The 15883-nt window shown below is 52.3% G+C and overlaps 1 protein-coding gene across 1 annotated transcript in view; it reads left to right on the top strand.

Annotated features, from left to right (window-relative positions):
- Positions 1–15883, top strand: part of SLC9A1 (solute carrier family 9 member A1) — a 52527-nt gene that overhangs the window by 9972 nt on the left and 26672 nt on the right.

Raw genomic sequence — 15883 nt, 5'->3', positions numbered from 1 at the left:
TTGGTCCCTGTTACCTGTCTATTCTATATATAGCAGTGTATGTATATCAATCCCAAATCCCTAATTTATCCCTCCCCACCCTGTGTTTCCCCTCTGATAAATATAAGTTTGGTTTCAAAATCTTTGAGTGTTTCTGTTTTGTAAGTTCTTTCGTATCATTTCTATTAGATTCTACATGTTATTGTCTCATACAATATTTGTCTTTGTCTGATTTACTTCATTTTGTGTGATAATTTCTAGGTCCACCCATGTTGCTACAAAACATTATTCATGCTTTTTATGGCTGAGTAATATTCCATTGCATATATGTACCACATCTTCTTTATCCAGTCCTCTGTTGATGGGCACTTAGGTAGCTTCCATGTCTTGGCTATTATAAATAGTGCTGCAAGGAACATTGGGGTGCATGTATCTTTTTTGCATTATGGTTTTCTCTGGATACATGCCCAAGAGTGGGCTTGCTGGATCATATGGTAGTTCTATATTTAGGTTTTGTGTTTTTTTGTTTTTTGTTTTTTTGCTTTTTAGGGCTGCGCACGCGACATAATGCAAGTACACCATAACTCATGGCAACGCCGGATCTTTAACCCACTGAGTGAGGCCAGGGATTGAACCTGCAACCTCTTGGTTCCTAGTTGAATTCATTTCCACTGTGCCATGATGGGAACTCCTATATTTAGTTTTTTAAGGAACCTCCATACTGTTCTCCATAGTGGTTGCACAGCTTACATTCCCACCAGCAGTGTAGGAGGGTTCCCTTTTCTCCACACCCCCTCCAGCATTTATTGTTTGTAGACTTTTTGATGATGGACATTCTGACCAATGTGAGGTGGTACCTCATTGTAGTTTTGATTTGAATTTCTCTAATAATTAGTGATGTTGAGCATCTTTATGTGCTTTTTTGCCATCTATCTGTCTTTGGAGAAATGTCTATTTAGGTGTTTTGACATTTTTTCATTGGGTTGCTTTTTTTAATAAAAAGCTGTATGAGATATTTATGTTTTGGAGATTAATCCATTGTTGGTCGATTCATTTGCAAACATTTTTTTCCCATTCTACAGGTTGTCCTTTCGTTTCATTAATGGTTTCCTTTGCTGTGCAAAAGTTTTTAAGTTTAATTAGGTCCCATTTGTTTATTTTTGTTTTTACTTTTATTACTCTAGGAGGTGGATCTGAGAAGATATTGCTGAGGTTTATATCAGAGAGTGTTCAGCCTATATCTTCCTCTAAGAGGTTTTTTTTTTTTTTTTTTAGTATTTTTAGGGCCGCACCTGCGACATATGGAGGTTCCCAGGCTAGGGCTTGGAGCCATAGCCACAGCAATGCCAGATCCAAGCCATATCCACTACCTATGCCACAGTTTGCAGCAACACCCGATCCTTAACCCACTGAGCGAGGCCAAGGATTGAATCCATATCCTCATGGATACTAGTTAGGTTCTTAACCCGCTGAGCCACAACAGGAACTCCACTGCCTCTTTCTTGAACATTAACCTATGGCATATCATTTGCCTCCCTGGGGCTTAGTTTTGTCATCACCAACTCTAGCTCAGGGTTTGGGGGTTAAATGAATGGGTCTACAGAGAGTCTGGTCTCTTGCTGGGGCAGTAAGACAACATACAGGAAAGAAAGCACAGTGAGAAATTGTGTGGCTCTGGCTGGGATGCTGAGGGGCTCAGAGAGGAGGAGGAGGGATGAGGGAAGGCTCCCTGGAGGAGGTGATCTTGAGCACTGGGCCAGGTAGAGGAGAGGGACATCATTCAGGGGGCTTCCTGTTAGAAGGGCTTAGGTGGGAGAATGGACTGGGTGACCTACTGTTCTTCTGGGATCTGGGTTCTAAGATTTTTCCTGAGTCCTTGATGGAGTTCTGGGGACCCATGGACCCCTCAAAAGTCTGCAGACATATATGTATATGTATCAGAGGAAGAAAGACCATAGTAGCCACAGATTCTCAGCAGATTCCCTGAACCCCAAAGGCCCTTTGTCCTATGGGAATTTGAAGAAGGGTAAAGGACTTTCCTTGGACGAAGTGACCCTAATTCTGGGATGAGTAGGATTTGCCTGCAGGACTGCAGAACTCTGTAGGCAAAGGGAATAAACCCAGTCAGAATAAGTAAGCTGTGTCCAGGGCAAATGACTCCAGCAAGCAAAGAAATGCTTTTCTGGACTGGAGATCAAAGCAGATGAAGCAGGCTTCCCATGCCCAGTGTGGGCAGAGAAGGTGCTGGGTTCATTCTGCACCTGGGTCTGCTGGGTTTCCAAGGTGAGCTCAGCTCACACCCCAGGAGGTAACTCAGGCCTCTACCCTTTTTTTCCTAAAGTGGGCAAGGCCCAGCCATTCCTCTGAGGCTCTGTTAGGGGAAGTAGCTGCCTTGGAGGCAGCAGAAACAAGGAATGACCTCTGAAGGGGACAGCTCTGAGGGCACAATAGTAGGCAGCCCCCAATGACCTCTGCTGTTTCTAGACTAAGAACCCCCATCTCTTGCTCTGACCCTGCTTCCGGGAGTGAAAGTAGAGAACAGTATTCTACATGTAGAATATTACAGGTAGAAAGAGAATCTTTTTTTTTTTTTTTTTTTTTGTCTTTTTAGGGCCACACCCGTGGCATATGGAGGTTTCCAGGCTAGGGGTCGAACCAAAGCTATAGCCACCAGGCTATGCCACAGCCACAGCAGCACAGGATGCAGAGCCAAGTCTGTGACCTACACCACAGCTCCCAGCAATGCCAGATCCTTAACCCACTGAGTGAGGCCACGGATCGAACCTGCATCCTCATGGATACTAGTCAGGTTTGTTTCCCCTGAGCCATGACAGGAACTCCCAGAAAGAATCTTAATCAAACCTGTGGCCCCAGGGCCCAGAGGAGAAATGGAGACGTTCTGCCCATTCTCCTTCCACCTGCCCATTGCCCAGAGCCGTGCATGTGTTCATGGCGGGGGGTGGGGTGGGGGGGCACTTTGCCCGCTCTTTTAACTAACCCAGGGATGTCTAAGCAATAAGAGCTGGCCCAAGGCATTTCCACTGTGGCTCAGCAGGTTCTGAAGGCCATTGTATCCATGAGAATGCGGGTTCGATCTCTGGCCTTGCTCAGTGGGTTAAAGATCCGGTGTTACTGTGAGCTGTGGTGTAGGTTGCAGATGTGTCTTGGATCCCACATTGCTGTGCCTGTGGTGTAGGCTGACAGCTGCAGCTTCAATTCAACCCCTAGTCTGGAAACCTCCAAAGGCCTCAGGTGCTGCCCTAAAAAAAGCCAAAAAAAAAAAGAGCTGGACCAAGAGTAGGGGCTGTGGGCTTTGGCCTGGATGTTGGTATCTAAGCATTGGGAGCTCTCTAGTAGGCCCTAAAAGCCTAAGGAAGGGCAGCTTCCTGCTGGACTGTCCATCAGGAGAGTTGTTCCTGGCAGAGAAGCCGTTTGACTTTGCCCACACAGGCTCTTGCAGGAGAACCAAATGCAAGGCTTGGGGCCAAGAGGCTTCTACCTTCACCCACCAAATTCCTCAGGCCTTTGTACTTCATCGCAAGCCAGTGTTGAGCCTGGGTGCTCTGCTTTTTATAGTATCTTTGCCATCAAACCAGGGAATGAGATCTTATCTCCTGGGGCCAGGGCTCAGAGGAATCTGGATGTCGTACCAGGTAGGCAGGATGCCAATGTGAGGCGGGGCTAGCTCACCTCACTGAGACCAGCCCAAGACTCAGGTTACAGCTCGGTGGGGGAGGGAAGCAGACACCCTATCTCAGGCACCCTTCTGGGCCTGCGTAGCTGGTGGAACAAACAAAAATGCACAAGAACTGGGAGTTCCCATTGTGGTGCAGTGGAAACGAATCTGACTAGTGACCATGAGGTTGTGGGTTCAATTCCTGGCCTTGCTCAGTGGGTTAAGGGTCTGGCATTGCTGTGAGCTGTGGTGTAGATCGCAGACGTGGCTCAGATCCTGCATGGCTGTGGCTGTGGTGTAGGCCGGCAGCTGTAGCTCCAATTCAGCCCCTCGCCTGGGAACTTCCATATGCCATGGGTGCGACCCTAAAAAACAAACAAAAAATAAAAACACACAAACAAAAACAAATATGCACAAGAACTGCTTCTCTCAAGGAGCTCAGGGACTGGTCTGAGAAATTCACAGATGCAGAAGAGTCGGTAAAAGTGGGTGTGATTCAAGGTGCAGATGGAATTCTTTGAGGGTTTAGGGGCAACAGGAAGACCTTCCTACCTGGGAGGATCAGGGAGGCTGTAAGGGGGCCTCTGAAGTAGGCCTTGAAGGATAGGCCTTGAGGGCTAAGTAGGGTTTAGATGAGCTGTTTGAGTGAAACGGGGCTCATTGGGCACAGCCAGAAGCTTCTACTTAGGGCAGGACCTTTGGATTTGGCGAAGAGTGTCCCAGAGCAGTTACCTTTGGAACCCAGGTGGTTAGGAACACAGGCTTTGTGGGTGGACCTAGATTCAAACCTCAGCTCAACCACTGTAGCACCATGGCTTTGGGCAAGCACTTTCCCCTGTTTGAGTCTCAGTGTGATCATCCCCAACATGGGGTAACCCCTGGCAGGGATGTGGGGAGGATTCAGGGAAGGTACCCTTGTGAGATGCATGGCACAGAGTTTGACACGTTCTGAACACATGATAAATGGTGGCACTTAGGAGTCCCTCTAGGATCAGGAAGAGGAGAAATACTGGCTTGTTTTCTCTGACTCCTGAATCTCTTAGCAACTGAAAAATCACTTAGCAAGACCTACTGATGCCCTGCTGTGTGTCCAGTGCTGTGCTAAAGGCAGGGGTGAGGTGGCTGTGGATAAATCAAATTTATTTTTTTTAACGAGGTGGGTAGACCACTTTCTAGCATGCATCAGGAAACCTTTTGGGGAGCTATTGTCATTCACCTTTTTACAAATGAGGAGACTGAGACCCAGAGAGGTTAGGTGACTTGCCTGGAGTCACATAGCTTGACTGCGGCAGAGCTGGAGCCAGACTCATGGCTTCCCATTCCAAGTCCTGTGCTGCTTCTGCTACATAACAGTCCTTTCACCACTTAGCTGGAGCAGCAAGACTGAGCGCTTGAAGCATTTAATGAGCAAAGCACGATTTCATATGACAACTTGATGTGTGCTATAAAAGCATTACATTTTGCAGAAGAGTTGATGGTTTTTAAAATAGGCCCAGCTATGGTGTGGTACCTACTACAGGTGATCTGTGCTAGTGTTAAGGGCAGAAGATTCTGCCACTTCACAACTATATCACCCTGTCTGAGCCTCAGTTTCCCCAGTCGAATGGGGATAATGTCTGTAGAGCCCCAAGAACATCACAAGTGCTCAGAGGTGAGAGTCACCACTGTCCTGTAGCCGTAAAGGAAGAGGAGGTGAGAATGAAGTCTCATCTTCAGTCATTCCGTGGAGGATGATTTTAGGTAAGTGGACCAGAAGGCATTGGGGTAGGACTGAAGGACACCAGGACTGGAGTGGGCATAAAATGAGACCATGAGCTGAAGTGTCTGAGTTTGGTCTTCACTTGGAAGAGGGGGAGACACACTCAGTAAGCAATGATTCGTGCCTGATAAATGCTGTGCTGGAAGATGGAAAAAGGAGTAAATATAACCCCAGCCTCATGGGGGAGGCCGATGTGAAAACAGGCACTTGGGATGTGCTGTGAAGTGCCACAGCAGGGACCCACAGAGTTGTGGGTACATGGGAGGCGTTGGTTGGGGGCGGATCAGGAAGGCTTCCCAGAGCTTGAAGGTTAAGCAGGAGTTTGCTCATCTCACATGGAGGGAGGAGCTGGAGAGAGGCAGAGATGTGGATAATGCACAGCGTGGGTAATGCAGTGCCATCAACCTTTGCTTTTAAAATCCGTGGGGGCATTCTTCATCCCCACCACCTCACCCCCAAATGTACCTAACCCACCTGCCTGGTTGGGCAGAGATGCTGCGCCTCCCTGGGGCAGTGTGAGCCCCAGGGCTGGGCGTCCTCATACATAAGGTAAGGAGGGAGCTAGCTGAGTGCCTGGCCTTGTGCTGAGGGCTCCACACAGTGCATCATTGTGTGGGCCTCACAACTGCCCCGAAGGGTGCGGGTTGAGGTGTCTACCTTTATCCAGTTTCCTGCCACCTTGGGAGAATGAAAGAAGGAATAGTTACATGCTGGTGATGGCTGTGCCACCATCTCAAAGCCCCGAAGGACTTCAGGGAGGGAAGAAGTGTGGCTGGAGTGAGCAGTGAGCAGGGGCCCTTGTGCAGGTGCCTTCACCAGACCCTCCTAAGAGGAGGGGAGACGGCAGGTCAGGCAAGGGTCATAGTCCCAGCAGCAGGTGTGAGTGGGCACCCAAGAGGAGGCCCAACCAGCTGTGGGGAGAGTCTGGGCTGGGAGTCACCAGGAAATAAGGGTGGGTAGGTGGGCTGGGTTGGATTCCCCGAGCATCTAGAACTCCAGCCAGAGAGGATGAAGACTCGCCAGGCCTCTCAGGCCGGTGGCAAAGCATGACTCCATGGTCAAATGCTTGCAATGCCCCATTTCCACTTCTGCTCTCCCTGTCCAAGCCACGAGCATCTCTAACCCGGATAATTCCATTGGTCTCCAGATTGTCTTCTGACCCTGCTCCCCTCTGCCTGGAATCAGCTCTCCGCAAAGCAGCCCGTGGGATCATTTAGAAATGTAACCCACAAAAGTGTTCCCCTGCTAAAACCTTTCACTTGCTTTCTGATGAACTTGGGATAAAATCCAGGCGAGGTGTGGCCTAACCTCTCCCTGCCTCACCCCCTGCTGCCCTTTCCCCTACTCCACTCAACACCAACCTTCTCGGGTCCTCAGACACACGGCCTCTTCCTCCGTAGGCCATGGCACCTGCTTCCCCCAGCCTGGAAAACTGCCTGGAGACGCCACAGGCCGGCTGCTTCATTCAGGCTTGGGATCAGATTCCATTTCTTCAGAGAGGCCTCCCTGGCCACCCCGTCTAATGCGTCGCACAGCCCTCACCACACTGCACCCCCGCTCATATCAGACACTTTGGGTTCAGAGGACACAGCCAGGAACAAGACGAGGAGGGTCCTGGTGTCAGGGGGCTGAGACGCCAGTGTGAGGTGCTGGACAGTGGATACAATGTCAGGCAGCGATAAGTGTCCTGAAGAAAATAAATATGAGAAAGATGTGCTACTTTGAATGCTCAGTGAAGGCCTCTCTAAGGAGATGGCTTTTGAACAAGTGGCAGGAAGGAACCTGCCTTTCAAAGATCAGGGCCCCTGAGGGGAGAGTTTGAGGAACCCAGGGTGGAGTAAGAGGGAGGCGTGGTATGAGGACAGAGGGAGGCAGGAGCCAGACCCGGCTCAGCCTGTGGGCCTCGGGATAAGGCACAGGATTGGCATCTAGGTGCTGTGCGGTGCCACTGAGCAGGGTGATGAGATCTGACCTGGAGAGGGATGTGTAGGGCAGCCTAGGGGGGGCAGAGAGGGCTCCCAGAGTTGGCTCTGGCTTTGGGCTAGCCACAGTGAGCTGAGCAAAGCAGGACCCTGGTTCATGGCTGCTCAGGCAGGTCTGTGGGAGCAACAAGAGCGAAGCTTCCAAGCAGGCACCTCTGGCCAGGCCAGAAGTGGGACAGAGAGCCATGCCCAGGGCGGAGTGGACAGGGATCCGGAGCTGAGGCAGGAGGGGGTGAGAGCACATGGGGAGGGGAGCGGCTGAGTGAGGCGCCAGGCTCTGAGGGACTCCTGCCCCCTCCCCTGCCCCAGGGCCCACAGGCAGGATGTCACCAGACCTGTCAAGTGGGAGGTGTGGCGCCGTCCAATGCCAGGGCCCTGACATGCCTGTTCCTGGCTAAACCTTATGGTCCCACGTGGCCTGGGGAATTATCAGGCCTAGAAAGGGCAGGTCTTGAATCAGAGAATTAGACTTTATTGTTGGGCGGGATCCCAGAGACCAAGTTAGAAGTCCAGGAGGTGTAATGGAAAAAGATAAAGGGGTTGGGGATTAAAAGACCTGGACTGGAATCTTGGCTCCTGCTCTTCTGCTGTGTGGTGACAGATGTGCAGAGCTGTGGAGGTTTGGTGACCGTGCTGTGGGGAACACCTAAGAGTGAGAGCTCCTAAATATTTGGCGGTGAACAGCAACGGCGCCCTGCCCAACCCCCTCTTCTCACAGAGGAGGAAGCAGAAAGCCAGAGCGGAAATGACTTGCCCACAGGCCACAGTTTGTTCAGGTCTTCATCGCCTGGTCCAGATCTCTCCTCTGGCGGTGTAGATGGTCCTCCTCGCCTGTGCCATTCCCTCTGGAACAGCTCTCTGCTCCTGCAGGGGTGAGGCAGCTGCCCCTGGGCATCCCATCTTCTGAGCTCTCCTATGAGCACCTACTATGCATCGGCTCGGCTGTGTAGGAGGTGGTTCCCACCCTTGCAGCGCTGACAGTTTTGTGTGGGAGATAGACATGTAAACAGCTTAAATACAAGGCAGGCTGATGTGACACAGGGAGGCAGGCACAATGCAGCGTGGGCCCTGGTGGCAGACGGTCTCAGTTCTGGCACTGTCACTTAGAATGTAGTGGTGACGAGGCTCAAGCCAAAGGTGGGACAGATCAGAAAGGCCTCTGATTCACTGCAGAACAGCGAAGACTGTAGTAATAGTAGCAGTAACAGTAGAGGTTTGGGAGAGGGGCATGACTATGACTGAGTGGCCCGTGTTTAGGGTGAAGCCTCTCCTGGCAGGTGGATAATGAACTCGATGACATTTTTCCCAGTGTTCTTCGCGCTGGAAATTTTCTGCCTCGTCCCTCCATGGCTAATTATCCTTCCTAAGAAACTGATCAGATGGGAAGCTGCTGGAAATGGTTTGGGGCAAGGATTGTGTGGGAGTTGGGGGGAGAGTGAAGAGGATGTAGCAGGAAAGGGGGATCCTTGCCAAGCAGCAGGAGGTGGCTCCCTCAGGAGGGGGCGGGGGAGCCTGGGCAGGCTGGGAATTTAAAGCAGAATGTGGGTGGTGCTGGGGAAGCCAAGTTCCTCAGATCCTCTGCTCCTGGTGCCTGGTGGGGAAGAACAGAGAGATTGACCACCGGAGTCTGGTTTTTCTGAATCATAGGAGCTAAGGTTCTTTTTTTTTTTTTTTTTTGCCTTTTTGCCATTTCTTGGGCTGCTCCTGCGGCCTATGGAGGTTCCCAGGCTAGGGGTGGAATCGGAGCTGTAGCCACCGGCCTACGCCAGAGCCACAGCAACGCGGGATCCGAGCTGCGTCTGCAACCTACACCACAGCTCACGGCAACGCCGGATCCTTAACCCACTGAGCAAGGCCAGGGATCGAACCCAAAACCACATGGTTCCTAGTCAGATTCGTTAACCACTGAGCCACGACGGGAACTCCAGAGCTGAGGTTCTAATGGGGAAATGTGAGGCAGTGAAGCCCAGTGGCTGGAGCACTGGGCCAGGTGTCAGAGCCAAGCCCAGGCTCTGCCACTTAGCTTTCCTTCCACAGCTGAATTCCCTTGGTTGTGGGCCAGGGCCCATTTTGGCAAGTGGGTGTGCCTCAGGCACCCTCTCCAGCACATAGCACTCCACCCATCCCAGTTCCTAGCGGGCCCATAGCCTGGCCTCTGCTCCCTTTGGCTGGTTAAACAGCAGCTCTCATTGTGCTGAGCCTTCCCAGAAGCCAGACTCCCCTTGGTGTGAGCAGGCGACTGAACCACAGTGACCAGTGGTTACACAGAGAGGAGCGAGCCAGTCCTGAACCCACAGACAAGGCTGCTTGTGCAGCAACACAGGGGCCCTGCTGGGAGATTCAAAGCATCCTTTGGGGCAGTCAGGGGTCAGTATAGCCTGGTGGCTAAAGGTCTTCAGAGTCCAATGAACATGGCTTTGAATCCCAGCTCTACTACCTGTTGGCTCTATGACCTTGGGCTGAGTATCTGACCTCTGAGCATCATTTTTATCTGGAAATAATTCTTTTTTCTTCTGTTGATTTAATTGAGGAATAACAAACTTATATATGTGCAGTAGAGTGTACTGATCTTTGTGTGTGTGTGTTTTTAGGGCCACACCCGAGGCATATGGAGGTTCCAGGCTAGGGGTCACATTGGAGCTGCAGCTGCCGGCCTACATCACAGCCACAGCAAGGCAGGATCCGAGCCGTGTCTGGGACCTACACTACAGCCCACAGCAATGCTGGATCCTTAACCCAATGAGTGAGGCCAGGGATTGAACCCAAGTCCTCATGGATGCTAGTTGGGTTTGTTAACCACTGAGCCATGATCAGAACTCCGAGTGTGCCGATCTTAAAGTGCATGGTTCAATGATTATTTATAAATGTTCACATTCCTGTTACCCACCCAGATTGAGATAGAGGACATCTGTGTGTACCCCTGAAGTCCCTTCTGCCCTCCCCAGTTTGTACCCCCACACTCCCCTGAGGGAACCACTTTTTAAGCTTCTGCACTGTCACTTGGTTGTACCTCTTCAACTCCATATACCCGCTGCCGTCACAGGTACTCTTTTGTGTCTGGCTTTTTCCCTCAGCATTTCCACGAGGTTCTCCTTTATCATTGCATATCCCAGAGTTGGTTCTTTCTGGAGCTGTGCGTCATTGCCTGATATGAATAAGCCACAGCTGGCTTTTTTGAGAAAATTAAATGAGGTAATCAATTACAGTGAAGTGTTTAATACTGAGTTTTGACTTAGAGCTGATGCTCAGAAAATTGTTCATAAAAAGAAAAAAACAAAAAAACAGGGAGTGCCCATCATACCTCAGTGGTTAATGAACCCAACTAGTATCCATGAGGATGCAGGTTCATCCCCTGGCCTCGCTCAGCAGATTAAGGATCCAGTGTTGCCATGAACTGTGGTGTAGGTTGCAGACAAGGCATGGCTCCCAAGTTGCTGTAAAGTGGTCTAGGCTGGTGGCTGGGGCTCCAGTTTCACCCCTAGCCTGGGAACTTCCATATGCTATAGGTGCTGCTCTAAAAACACAAAGGACGAAAAAAAAAAAAAAATCTCTGCTATTATTAGTGGCTCAGCAGTTAAGAAATCTGATTGGTATCCATGAGAATGTGGGTTCAATCCCTAGGCTCACTCAGTGAGTTAAGGAGTTGCCATGAGCTGTGGTGTAGGTAGGTCACAGAGGAGGCTCGGATCCTGAGCTGCTGTGGCATAGGCCTGCAGCTGTAGCACCAATTCGACCCCTGGCCTGTGAGCCTCCATATGCCTCAGGTGCAGCCCTAAAAAGACAAAAACCAAAAAAACACCCCCAAACCCATTAGTATTTAAAGAAAATACGCATGTCAGGCATCCCTTTTACCCCACCTGCTCCTCAGAACTGATCACTCTTCACAGTTCAGTGTGCCTGCCTGGATTTTTCCCTGCAGTGGTGTGAAGTTATTTTTTAATAAAAATAGTTTCACAATAATTGGGGAGTTCCCTGGGATTTCCCACTGTGGCACAGCAGAAACAAATTCAACTAGTATCCATGAAGATGTGGGTTCAATCCCTGGCCTCCCTCAGTGGTCATGGATCCGTGTTGCCGTGAGCTGCGATGTAGGTCGCAGATGCGGCTCAGATCCAGTGTGGCTGTGGCCGTGGCATAGGCCAGCAGCTGTAGTTCCAATTTGACCCCTGGCCTGGGAACTTTCATGTGCTGCGGGTGCAACCTTAAAAAGCAAAGTAATAATAATAATAATTGGAGTTCCCTGATGGTTCAGCAGGTTAAGGATCTAGTGTTGTCACTGCTATGGCTTGGGTTACTGCTATGGCGCAGTTCAGACCCTGGCATGGGAACTTCTCTGTGCCATGGGCACAGCCAGAAAGTTTCACAATAATAATCATGCTGTCCATATGCTTTTGCACCTTACTTTTGTCGTTAAATCTGATCTTTGAAAAGAGTCCCCTTATCTGCTTCTGTGGAATAGCTTTGAGAGAGACAGGCTAGGTGAGCTTTGGAACTGGTCTCTTGGGCCTGCCCCCCTGGCCTGGCCGGGGCGCCTTCAGCTTTCCTCTATGTGGAGCTCAGGATGCAAGTTCTGGCTCTGTTGAGCCCTGTCTGGGTGTGTTCTTGGGCTTAAATGCCCTGACCTGTGTTTTTTCACCTTTAACTTAGGAGAACCCGTGCTTGCCTCAGAAGGATGCCAGAGGTTTAAATGCAACAAAATGTGGCAAAGTACAAAGCAGACTGGACAGTCTTACATGTGTGCTGGTTACTGTGTAGAATTAGGGGTTGTCAGAGCTAGAGGAGGCCTCTGAGAAGCTCACTCAGCCCATCGTCTTACACATGAAGAAACAGTGGCCTGCAAGTGATGGAGCCAGAACCGAACCAAGAGAGGCAGGCATCAGAACTACATCTTCCTGGGGCACCCGGTTTCCCCCCACCCCCTGCGCCTGTTCCCTCTCTTTCTGGACCAAAGCTTGGCTCTGTCCCGAGCCCATTTGCCATCTGTGGAGACTCACTGCTAGGGAGGAAGAGTCCCCTAGAAAATTTCCTAGCCCAGTCTCCCCTGGTTCCTGGCTGAGGCCACTGGGGTGATGGAACTTCCAGGTAGGGCTCTGCCCACCCTCCTCTGGTCCAGGAGAGCAGAGAAGCAGGCATTGGGTGCAGAGGAGCAGAGACTTGGATGGGAAGGAGATGCTGCCCTGGTCTGGGACCCCCAAACTCAAGCCACTGTGTGCCCCCAGCCCCACGGAGCTGACTTCCTCCCCCTAAGAAGCCAAGTGGGCACCCCTGCCTCCATGCTGTCAGGCAGATGAAGGCCTGGAGCTGAGCGGTCACTCCAGTATCTTCCAGCTCGGTGTTCAGATCTCCTGAGCCTTCACTCTCACAGCGTTTGTAGAGGGTAGACGGGGTCTCCCAGGCCAGCGAGATTACAGCCTAGGCTGAGGTTAAGAATCTGGAGACGAAACCCTGACCATTGGCTGGGCCTTTGCCTCACTACCCCGCTCCTTCCCGGGAAGAATTTGGCATGATAAGATTTGCACCGTACCAGCCCGGGTGGGCCCCCCTTTCTTGCGTGTCAAGCCACCGCACATGGTGCCAGGCACACAGAGGCGGACATGGCTCCCCAGGCCGTGGCCCCACCTGTCTCGGAGCTGGAGCCACAGCTCATTGTGAAAGCACCTGGAGGTGATAGCAGGGAGCCAGGCCGGCCCCGCCTGGGAGTGCCCTGTTGGCCCAGGGTGGAGTTCGGGGAGGGGTGCCAAGCCCTGGTATCTGCTTTCAGGGCACAGTTGTGGAGTGACACGTGCCCCAGGGGCCGTGAGTGGTGATGTCACAGGAGCCCTGCTCAGAGTAGAGGCGCCCTCACCTCACGTGCCTTCATCAACTCCATGGGCCTCACCTGACCCTGTGCGGTGGGTGGAGGTGTCCCCATTTTATACACGAGGACCCTGCGATCTGAAGAGGTTAACTGTCTTACCTAGGGTGACACGCACCAGAACGTGCCAGAACCGAGCAATCTTGAATCCTAGGAAGCCAGCGTGAAAGAGCCATTTGAGGTTACCTTGTCCTCTCCCCTCACAGGAGAGCAAACCTGAGGCCCAGAGTTAGGGCAGTGTGGGAACTGACGTTCAGAGCCGGTGTTCTTTCTCTGCCACTGATAAGGGCATAGTTATTCCATACTGGGGCCCCCAGCCTGCTCCTCTGAACATTCTGAGACAGTTCCAGTTAGGTCCATCCTTTGGAGAACTGAGGAAATCATTATCCAGATCCTGTTCTCTGTGGCTCAGATGAGGACCCTGGCTGAGAAACGCCCTGAAGGGTGAGTACCTGTGAGCTCTGGAGTCAGCCTCCCGGGCTTGAGTCCTGTTGGCCCTGCTGCTTATCAGCTAGGAGGAGGCTTTGGACAAGTGACCTAGCCTCTCTGAGCCTCAGATTCCTCATCTGTGATATGGGTACAATAGGGCCTCCTTCACTGAGAAGTTGTGAGGACAAAGGAGCCCTCGGGGGGCTGATGTCGCTAACATGCCATCTCGTGGGGAAGCTGGGCCACTGAGCTGATTAGAACCAGGGCTCTAGCTGGAGTTGCAGGCCCTCTGTGTCCCATCCTGCGGGGGCTGCTCCCTGGTTCCTGCTGCTGTGGGCATTCCCACCCCTGTGCCATCTGAAGGATGGGCCCTGCCTGGGGAGGCAGGTGCTCACAGAGGCTTTTTTTCACTCCTTCCTGGGGCTCTGACTTGTACGGGGTGGGCTGGCGGCCTCTCAGTCTGCCCAGGACCTTGGCCCTTCGTGCTTGGCTCAACACTGATGGGCTCCCGGCTTCCGGCCAGGCTCTCGCAGCACAGCCACATCTGAGCTGGACTCCGGAACCTGTGCCCTGAGGACGACAGTGACAGCAGGAAGCTGTTACAGGTCATTTCCTATCGAGCAGCCTGGCCTCCGGGATCAGGCAGTCCTGGGATCAAATACCAGTTGTGTTGCTTGCTGGCTATGTGCCATCTGGGCAAGTTCTTTAGGCTCTGAGCCTCAGTTTCCCCTCAAAAAAAAAAATGGAAGCAGTGCCTACCTCTTGATACTGCTGAGGAGAAATGAGAAAACACAGGGCTTGGGGTGATTCTCCCTTTCCAGGCCGGGGTGCCCCCAAGGCAGTGTGCACAGCCAGCCCAGGCCTCAGAGGTGCCTCTGGAAGAGTTTTGAGCCTCTTCCTTGGGGCACCAGACAGCTCCTGGTTCTCCTGGAGGCGGAGCACCCACAGAACCAGGGCACTTGGGTACTGCTAGGGGTCCCAGAGGGAACCAGAGGTTTTGGGGGGGGGCAGGTGGCTCACCCCCCCCAGGTCACAAAACAAGAGAGTGACAAAGCTGGAAGTGAACAGAGACTTCTGCTCCCAGCTCAGCAGAACAGGAAGCCAGGGCTCAAAGATGGAGGCAGCCTGGTTGAGCCATGGCTCTGGCGTCAGAAGACCAGCTGCCAGCTTGAGTCCCTTCACCTCTTTCTGCCTCTGTTTCCTCAGCTGCAGAAAAAAGGGTGGGAGTAGGATGAAGAGTGGTACTGTGTTCCCAGAGAGGACTGGCCTCGGAGGATGAGTCCTGGGTGTGAATCCTGGCCCTGCCACCATTTTGTAGTGTGACCTTGGCCAAGTCCTTGCCCACCTCGGGGCTTTATTCTTTGCATCTGTGAAATGAGGGGTCAGATTAAAATGGTCTCAGGAGGCCCTGCCTCTCTAAGCTCCGGTGGCTTTTTGCTGCTCCTCTTCTTCCCCAGGAGAGGCCTGACTTCTTCCCTTTGCTGTTTCTGGAGCCCTGGGCTTTCCTGGCACCAGGACCAAGGCCTGCAGCCGGCTGTGTCCTCATCTCTTCTCTGCAGTGTCCTCTAAAGGGCAGCCTCCTCTGAGCATGCTCAGCTCTCCCATGCACTCTGCACATCTCCTGTCTCCTAGAGGCCTGAGGTGGCAAACGGTCCCCAGTAGACAGGGAGAGGAGGCAGAGGCCCACCCAGTGTGCCCTCTGTGTCCCCCTCCTTCTTGACGCTCAGCCAGCTGGGCTGTTTTCAGAAGTGGGTGGGACCCTTTCAGGGCAGACCCTAAGATGCATGCCTCAGGCACCTGCTTAGGAGGGGACTCTGGCCTCACCACCCCCAGCCTGCCTCAGGGACTCTGCTGTTAAGGTTTCAGGGAACCGCATCTGCATGGCCCAGCCACACTCACAGTTCTAAGGTATGCTGGAAGGAAGTTTTTCAGGTTTATAGGGGACAAGAAGATTCAGTGGGACTCCAGAGGGCTTCTGCCTTTCTTCAGCCTCCCCTCTGCCTCCCCTCAGCCCCTCTAGAAACTCCTGCCAGCCAGGCTTTGCCTGGAACCAGTGATGACAGAGACAGGGTACCAACCTCTGCATTGGAGGGGCTGCCTTGGAATGTGGCCTGGTCTCCTGACGGCCGCTTCCCTGGCAGCTGTGTTCTGGTGCCAGCGGGCCCACAGCCCTCTCTGGCCTGGGACGGGGGGGACAACGATGG

Source organism: Sus scrofa, chromosome 6, assembly GCF_000003025.6.
Source record: "Sus scrofa isolate TJ Tabasco breed Duroc chromosome 6, Sscrofa11.1, whole genome shotgun sequence".
Classification (NCBI taxonomy): Eukaryota; Metazoa; Chordata; class Mammalia; order Artiodactyla; family Suidae; genus Sus; species Sus scrofa.
This window is presented reverse-complemented; position numbering and strand designations above follow the sequence as displayed.